The sequence below is a fragment of the Cetorhinus maximus genome, chromosome 6 (genome assembly GCF_964194155.1).
Source record: "Cetorhinus maximus chromosome 6, sCetMax3.hap1.1, whole genome shotgun sequence".
Lineage (NCBI taxonomy): Eukaryota > Metazoa > Chordata > Chondrichthyes > Lamniformes > Cetorhinidae > Cetorhinus > Cetorhinus maximus.
This window is the reverse complement of record NC_135884.1, coordinates 88,973,565-88,982,321: the sequence shown is the minus strand read 5'-3', so window position 1 is coordinate 88,982,321 and position 8,757 is coordinate 88,973,565. Positions and strand designations below refer to the sequence as shown.

The following is an 8,757-nucleotide window of genomic DNA, read 5'->3' as shown; positions in this document are numbered from 1 at the left end:
CTTGTTGCCGTGAAAGCCCCCCAGGATGTCCTCTGCCCCCGCTCTGGCCGCAGGATGTGTAGAAATGTCACCAATCTGGTTTCGGAGGTGGTGGCAGCGGTGGTCAGCGTGAACGCCCTGCAGAGGAGGACAGCCACCCAGTGCCACAAAAGGATGAATGATCTCCTCCGTTTCGCTAGGGTACGTCACTCTTTTCAGCCCTCCTAACTCTCTCACTCACAAGCCCATCACATACCCACAGGGCCCTCACTCACTACCACTGCAAAGGGAATCACCATTCACTCTTTCATACACGCCGCCATTTTCCTCATCCCGTCCATGGGGCCAGTCACTGACCACACAGGCCAGGCATACTTACAATCTTACCCGGCAGGCATCTTGATACACTGTCCTCATATCTCTGTATGTAGGACAAACTGACTCACAACAGGAGGGGAAGGTCGCAGACAGGTGGAGGGATGCTGGAATTCAAAGTTCTCACAGAATGTGAAAACAGAGCCATTCAGCTGGTCGGTGATGTCCGTGACTGATCCTGTGCTGATGGTGATGTCGACGCTGCTCTACCAAGTGAAGATACAGCAGTGCAACATTCATCAGACACCCATGCCGTTCGTGATCTGTCCTCTTTCACAGGCCACTTCCATGCACTAATTATTTCCCCTTGATTTCGCAGGCACATCTAGGAAGCAACTGACGGAGTCTACGACACAGTTACTCAAAGCAAGCTCCCAAAAAAACTCTGAAAAGGAAACTGAAGGCTTCCTCCCTGAAGACCCATCACAGCGCTCACCCACACCCTCCAGCAGCGCACAGACACACCTCGGTGGCACCTTGCTTTAGAGTAGCCTCCGGGTCACAATCTGGTGAGCACATCACCGTTTCTGATCTACAGACGGTGGAGGCAGGGACTTCCCAGATCTTCCGCACTTGGAGGACTGCTTGAGGCCAGAACGGGCCAGGTGACAAGCCACTGGACTCAGTCATGTCACAGTTCCTGGAGCTGCAAAGGCAAGCTAGGGAACAACAGGAAGCGAAGTCTGCTGCTCTAATCAAATTGCAAGGCATGATGGAGGAGTCACTCAGTCTTCAGGCTGAAGTGATAACGCCAGCATTGCAATGCACCGGTGTCAACCCTGGCAGGATGGTGGTCGCCATGAAGACTTTGGTCTAGGAAGTCACTCCTACTGGGGACCTCAGGGGGGCATTTAGTGTCTCGTGGGTGGACAAGAACAACAGTGAATATGAAGACTACCGGCCCAAGGCCCTGGACCCTTTCGTGTCGACCATGATTAATCACAAAAAATCCCAGAGCTCCCCAATGCGGAAGGGTGGGGGGGGGGGCGTCAAAAGCGAGCAACAAAGCCCCCATCACCTCACTTGACTCCAAGCACTCAAGGTCGTCGGTGGTGCTCGCCATCGACCTTCCATCCTCTTCCGGGTCGTCGCCTCGGGTTTCTGGACTGCTCCCCGCATGGAGTGCGGGAGCTGATTCGGAACCGCCAGCTGGCTCTACCCCTGCCTCGATCCCACCCCCAGGATCAAGGCCAGAGGGGTCCTCTCTAGTCTCCTCTCGGGTTTCCGGGTCAGAGGGCGGCATCAGTTCAAAGACCCACTCCGCCTCAGGCACCGGGTCGCCAAGCGAATCAGGAACAAGTTTCGGGCCCAGAACAGTAGTGCCCGGCACCAGAGGCTTAGACTGAGCAGGGAGGCCCTCTTCATCACCTGGCAGCCCACATGGCTTTTCGCGGGCATAGGGTGGGTTGGGGTGGGGCACCGCCGCTGGGGCGGTACCCTCAGCGACCTACGAGGGGCCCTCAGGGGATCGCAGCGAGAGAACAGGGGTTTGGGCTCCCTCCAGAGGGCAGAGCAAGGGCTTCTGGGGCGGAGACGCCACAACCTCTTAACCGGCGGAGGCAACACATTCAATTTCACGAGTCAGAAAGTCCTCCCCCTCCGAAGGGTGACGTCTCTTAATGGGTAGGCTAGGGGCTTGGGAGACCTCCAACTGCGAGGCCCTGGACGCCTCATCCAGCCCTCCCAGATGCTCTGCGCTCCGGAGTTGGGAAGTCCACATTTTTTAACAAGACCACCTCCTTAGGGCACTCGCCCCATTCCCGCCTGACCCGGGAACCCATGCATGGACGACGCCAGGCCCAGCAGATGGCTCTGCGGCGCACACAGGACCGGGAGCACGCGTGCACACGATGCCGGGGCCGGATGATTTCTTTTCCTTCAAGCCAGTTTCATCAGTGTTTCTTGGTTCAAGATGGTTTTTGGGGTCGGAGGAGTCAGGGGGGATCTCCCACGTGGCGGCTCTTCCTCCGCGCTTTCTTGTGGCACGGGGGCTCTCCCACCGCCTTGCCGACAGCCGAGACGGCGGTGGCTGCCAGAAACATCTCCCATTGCGTGGAGCAAAATGGCCTTGTTGGGGTGGGGTGTGGGAGCCGCGGTGACAACTGCAGCTGCCTGCGTGGTGCTGGTGGCCTTAGTGACGGGGCCGTTCTTTCGGACATGCCCCACCTCCTTGCAGGGATGTCACCGTAAGGTGTCCGCCGACCAGAGGACGCGGTAGGCAGCCCCTTAAAATTTGACATCAAACCACCCCTCCGTGCACTCCTCCCGGGCCAGGTGAAAAAAGACTTGGCACTGGAAGGAGTACACATGGTGGAGACTACGCTCCCTGAGCTCGAGCAGAATCAACACCACCCCGGACCTGACCTCCCCAAGTTGGTGAAGTTGGGGGAGCAGGAGCTCAGCGGGAATGAAAGATATGACCAGCCTCCCCGTGGTGGCCTCAAGAGGATCCACCGCCACATAGGTCCCGCCTATGGTGGGCCCATTGGCCAGGGCCAGGTGTGCCGCTCACTCAGACCTCAGGAAGTACACCGCCTTCCCATACACATGTGAGGGTACAACAATCGCCGAGGGGCCGACAACCCCAGCCAAAGCATTCACGCACAGTTCTACAGTCATCTCAGGGTGAATGTAGCCCTTTACCCCCATGGCCCTGGTCAGGAGGCGAAACGGTGATGGAGCTGCAGGGGCAGTGGAAGCCACAGCAGCCGCCACTCATGCATAGGTCTTCTTGGCAGGCCCCGCCACTGTTGATAATGCCGCCTTGGAAGCACGACCACCGGTGACCTCGCGGCAGCCATTGGGGGGTGATCCACACCGAACCCGAGCAATCCCTTTTATAAAGGGGGCGATGAGGATAAAAGGATTACCATCTCCATCCTGATGGTGTATAAAGACAGAAGGGGACGAGGGAGAGAGAGGGGAGAAAGAAGGAGAGGCACAGAAGGGGAAAGGGTAATGGACGCACGGAGGGTGAATGTTGCTGGGTGGAGTGGAGAGGGGTAGTGGGGGCTTAGCTGTTTTTCCCACAGAGGGAAGGCGACGTCTTCGCTATGCAGCCGGTACTGCATGGCCCATGGAAGTCAGGTCCGTCCCTATTCACCAGGCAGCACCCGCTACCTGGACTTGGACACGTGTGGGGTGAGAATGGTGAGGGGGTGGTGCAAAATCTTAAAAGGACACACACACGAGTCCTTCTCCCGAGTCCCTTCAATAGTCTTCTTCCTCCCCCTGCAGAGCACCACGAGATTCACAGACCCGACAAACGGAAGCCTAGACACCCACAGCAGATGTAATGAAAAAGTCCTTGTCTCCCGGCATCCCTGCCTTGCATTACCTCCTCTCTCTCTCTCCTCCAATTATTCAGGTCTCAGGCCTTGCAGGATAACAGGAGGAATAGAGCTAGATTTTAAAAAAAACAATAGGAACAGCCACAAGGAAATCCCATAGCAGTCAGGGACAGCCACAGGAAAAGAGCTGGTGGAACAAATAGAAGGAAACCTAAGAGCAGCAGTAAAACTGCAGCCAGAACCAGAGAAAGCAACAAACCCGACTCCCACCTGCAGAAGCAACGACATGCATCTGAGACCAATCAGGGAGAATTAACTCTTTTGAGTTCATCCAATTAAACTTAATTAACAAAATCAGGGACATAATAAACACAGCCCCTAAATTAGGAAGACTGCAAAAACAAAGGGAAAAATTTAAAGGAAACTTACAAACATTAAACCAAAATGTGATTAAGGGTGTCGATAAAACACTTCGGTCCCTGCTGTGCCCACCGAGCATGGAAGGCCACGACAGTGCTGGCAGACTCTGCGTGTCCTCTTCAGGATAACCGGCCAGGTACAGAGCCACGGAAGAGGGGCAGGCAGTCGGGTCGGATGACCCCCTTGAACGCTCGCTGCCTGGACCATGTTAATGGCCAACTTGGTCAGGCCCAGAGCAGGTACATGAGGAGGTCCTCCTCCCTGCCGGCCCGCCTACGCACCAGATGCCCACAGATCAGGAGCGTGGGGCTGAAGTGCAAAGAAAACTTCAATAAAATGTTTTTCAGGAAACTGAAAAGGGAGTGCAGGCTACAACACCCCATATAAACATGGTCCATGAATTCCACAAGGCCGCAAAAGATGCAGGTATCTTGGGAGTCCTTGAACCGACACTACCTATGGTTGCAGGGGACTGCTGCGTGCAACAACCTCCACTCCAGGCCCCCGATGGAAACTGGGAGGACACCCCATCAGAGGACACCCCACTAGGGACTTCCGTCATGTGATGACAACAAGGCATGCCAGAGCTTGTCCAGGCGGCAGGCCAGGGCATGGCAATGAACTGTGTGCAGCAGCAGCCCATAACAGGATTCCCCTCCACACTGTGAAAAAGGGTGCGGAGGGCATTTCCATGAGTCAACTCAGGTGGCGGGGCACTGGCTCCCGAAGGAGGGCTTGGGGCTTGGGGCCCATGTGGAATTCCATCCGAACAGGGGTACACCCAGATGGAAGACCACGATGCAGCTGCACCACATTGGGACCAAGGATGATGTCAGGGCCGAGCATGACCGACTTAACGTCATGGATGGCATTGACCATGAGCCAGACGTCGACGGACACACGATGCGCCAATTCCTGCAGTAGCATCCAGCCCACTTCTCCACCACACAGCATATTCCTGATCCTGGTTACCACGGCAGTCAAAGCCCTCCTCTCTGCCAGCCTTGAAATGGACGGAGGGACGGATTCCTGAACAGCGGCTCACTGACGAAAGCCTCTTCCCCTGATGGTGGAGAGCTGCGTCGTGATGTGACCATGTTCCTGACTTTAATGAGGTTCTGGTAATTGACAGGCAACGCCTACAATGAGCCACGAAGGCCCCTCAGATGTACAAACAGGAGCTGTACATTTCTTCCTCCATGCACCTGGAGGAGGAAATGCATAGCCAGGGCACACCATCTCGGAGGGGGCTGGACGTAAAGGCATCACTGCAGGGCCTGAAGGCAGGAAGTCACCACCTGTGTGTGCAGGGTCGCCAGTGCCTGTTCACCCTCTCTAAGCGGGGGACTCCGAATCTCAGCAGCGGCCTAGTGCAGCCTTTTGTCCCAGAAGAAGTCAAGAACATTTTCTGGATTTTTGTGACAAAGTCCAGGGGAGGGGCCAAAGTGATCAATCGGTAACACAGCATAGTGGCAATCACCTGGTTCATGACCAGAACTCGACCCCGGTAAGACAGCACTCTGAGCAGTCCAGTATAGCGCCGTAGGTGAGTGGCGCATTTGGTCTCCAACTCCTGCCAGTTCGCTGGCCAGGGTTCCTCAGCAGGGCAGAGGTGGACACCCAGGTACACATGGGTGGTCCTGCTCCATGTGAAAGTCCGAGCTCCTCGGCTAGGGGATCCAACTGCCAGTGACCAACCAGGAGCCAGAACATTTGCCCCGATTGATCCTGGTAGAGGGCGTGGCAGAGCAGACCTCCTCGCACTTGTGCATCATTTGCAGGTCAGCTGGGTCATTGAACATGAGGAGCACGTCATCGACATAAGCCAAGAGGGCCAACCCGATGTTCAGCATGCACAGAACCAATCACGGCAATTTCCTCCAGAGAATCAGCTCTTTTGAGTCAACCAAATAAACTGAATTAACAAAATTAAGGACAAAATAAACACAGTCCCTTAAATTAGGGAAAATGTAAAAATAAAAGGCAAAAATTTAATGGAAACGTACCATCATTAAACCTTATTGCGATTAACAGGGTTGATAAAGCACCCCGGTCCCCGCAGTGCCCACCGGGCATAAGAGGCCTTGACAGTGCCGGCAGACACTGCGTGCCTCCTCTTCTGGGACACCCGGCTATGGACATAGCCATGGAATATGGGCAGACAGTCGCGTCAGACAACCTCCTCGATCGCCCACTACCTGGACCTGTTAATGACCATCTTGGCCAGGCACAGGAGCAGTTTCACGGGGAGGTCATCTTCCCTCCCGCACTGGGTGCCCATAGGTCAGGAGCGCAGGACTGAAATACAAACATAACATCAATAAAAGGTTTTTCAGGAAACTGAAAAGGGAGTGCAGCCTACAGCACTTTATATTTACATGGTCCATGGACTACACAAGGCCCAAAAAACCCAGGTATATTGAGAATCCGTGAACCGACACAACCTACTGTTGCATGGAACTGCTGCATGCAACGCCCTCCACTCCAGGTCCCCGATGGAAAGCGGGAGCACACCGTCGTAGAGGGCCCCCCACTATGGAAGTCTGCTGCTGAGCGGCAACAAGGCATGCCAAGCCGTGCCTGGGTGGCGGGTGACGGAAAGTGAGTGAAGGGTGTGTAGCAGCAGCTCATAAAGGAAACCCCTCAGCACCATGCTAAAGGGCACGGAGGGAATTTCCATGAGGCGACTCAAGTTGCGGGGCATCGGCTCCCGAGAGAGAATTCAGGGCTTGGGGCCAATGTGGAATTCCGTCCGAACAGGGGTGTGCTCAGACAGAAGACCACCACACATCCGCGCCACCTCGAGACCCAGGATGACGTTGAGGCCGAACATGACCATCCTTAGCTCATGAATGGCATTGGCGGGGTGTCGGACGCCCACTGATGCGCAAGGCACCCACTCCTTTGGACGCATCCAGCCGACACCTCCGCTACCCATCATATCCCTGATCCTGGTCACCCTGGCAGCCCCAGTACTCCTTTCCACCAGCCACTGAAAAAGCCAGAGGGCGGATTCCTGAGCAGAGGGTCTCTGATGATAGCCGTTCCTCCTGATGGCAGAGTGTTGTGTCGCGAGGTGGCCATGTTCCAGGCTTTGATCAGGTCCTGGTTAAAGAAGGGCAATGCTTACAGGGAGCCACAAAGTCCCCTCAGGTCTGCAAACAGGAGCTGCACGTCATAATTCAGGCATGAATCTGGTGGAAGAAATACATCGCCAGGGCACACCACCTCAAAGAGGGATCGATGTAAAGGTATCTCTGCAGGGCCTGAAAGTGAAAAGTCGCCATCTGGGCACGCAGGCACATCAGCACCTGATCGCACTGCCTAGGCGGGAGACTCGGAACCTTAGCAGCGACGCAGTGCAGTCTTTTGTCCCAGAAGCAGTCGACGAGCATTCTCTAGATTTTCGTGACAAAGTCTGGGGGTTGGGACAAAGTGACCAGCCGGTACCACAACACAGCGACAATCAGCTTGTTTATAACCAGAACTCGACCCCAGTAAGACAGTCCTTGGAGTAGACCTGTCCAGCGCCGCAGGTGAGTGGTGACTTTGGTCTCCAGCTCCTGCTAGTTTGCTGGCCAGGATTCCTGAGCAGTGCAGGGATGGGCCCCCAGGTAGATGAGGCTGCTTCTGCTCCACGTGAAAGGCCTGATGTCCTCGGGGACCACCTGCCACTGACCTACCAGGAATCCAGAACATTTTCCCCAGTTGATTCTGGCAGAGGACGTGGCAGTGCAGGTCTCCTGGCACTCACGCACCCTCCATAGGTCAGCTGGGCCGGTGAACATGAGGAGCACATCATCAGCATAAGCCAAGAGAACCACCCTGATGTCCAGCCCACACCGAACCAATCCTGGCAACCTCTTCCAGAGAATTAAATTGCATTTTACGTGTTTTAAAAGAATATTTGTGTACATATTCAATGCTACAAAGAAATTAAAATATTCAAATAGGAAATATTATTTCAACCTTTAATCATCAAATTGCCTACATGCACTATTGTGAAAGCATCAGTTTTCCACTCTCCTCGGCTATTCATTCACAAAGTTCTTACGTCTTTCAGTGTACCACAGAATGGTAAGGTTCAGCTCTGATCTGTCCCAAATCCCTTGCAGAATCTGTTTCTTCATCTATTTCACCAACGGCTGCCACATTGTCTCCTCGCAATATGTACTAGCCAAGTACTATATGTTCCACTCCTTGTTGTGAACTAAATACTTGCTCATGACTTTCATCCAGGTTTAGGTTGATTGTCTGGTCAAATCCCTTTCGCGTTCCCAAAATCATTCTTCCATCTGTTGTAACGACTGCAACAGTATGGTTGATGTAATTCTCCAAGGCCGAGGTCATGTTGTTGCTAAGCGGCGGCTCCGGCTGGAAATTCCCGCTCACGCCGCCAGTTGCACAGCCTGGGCACGCTTGCTAATCAATTGCACTTAATGTTCACTATTGTCAATAAACTCCCAAGAATGTCTCCCTGTCTTTGGCTCCTTGCTCTGATGAGTAGTGTTCTTGTCACTCAGATGTGAAACATTTCAGCACAAGATAAAAGGGAAATGTTTCAGTCCAGGGCCTCTTCCCTGTGCTCTGTGCGGCCTTCAGACCACAATGAAGGTCCAGCCTCACATCTCCCTGGAAACAACATTGATGCCTGCACCTCGGCAGTGGTGGTCCTTGCTGCCAAAATGCAATA

General features: G+C 54.3%; 1 pseudogene; it reads right to left on the bottom strand.

Annotated features, from left to right (window-relative positions):
• Positions 1-8,100: 8,100 nt before the first annotated feature.
• On the bottom strand, positions 8,101-8,448 carry LOC144681353 (U6 snRNA-associated Sm-like protein LSm8 pseudogene; annotated as a pseudogene).
• Positions 8,449-8,757: the final 309 nt, after the last annotated feature.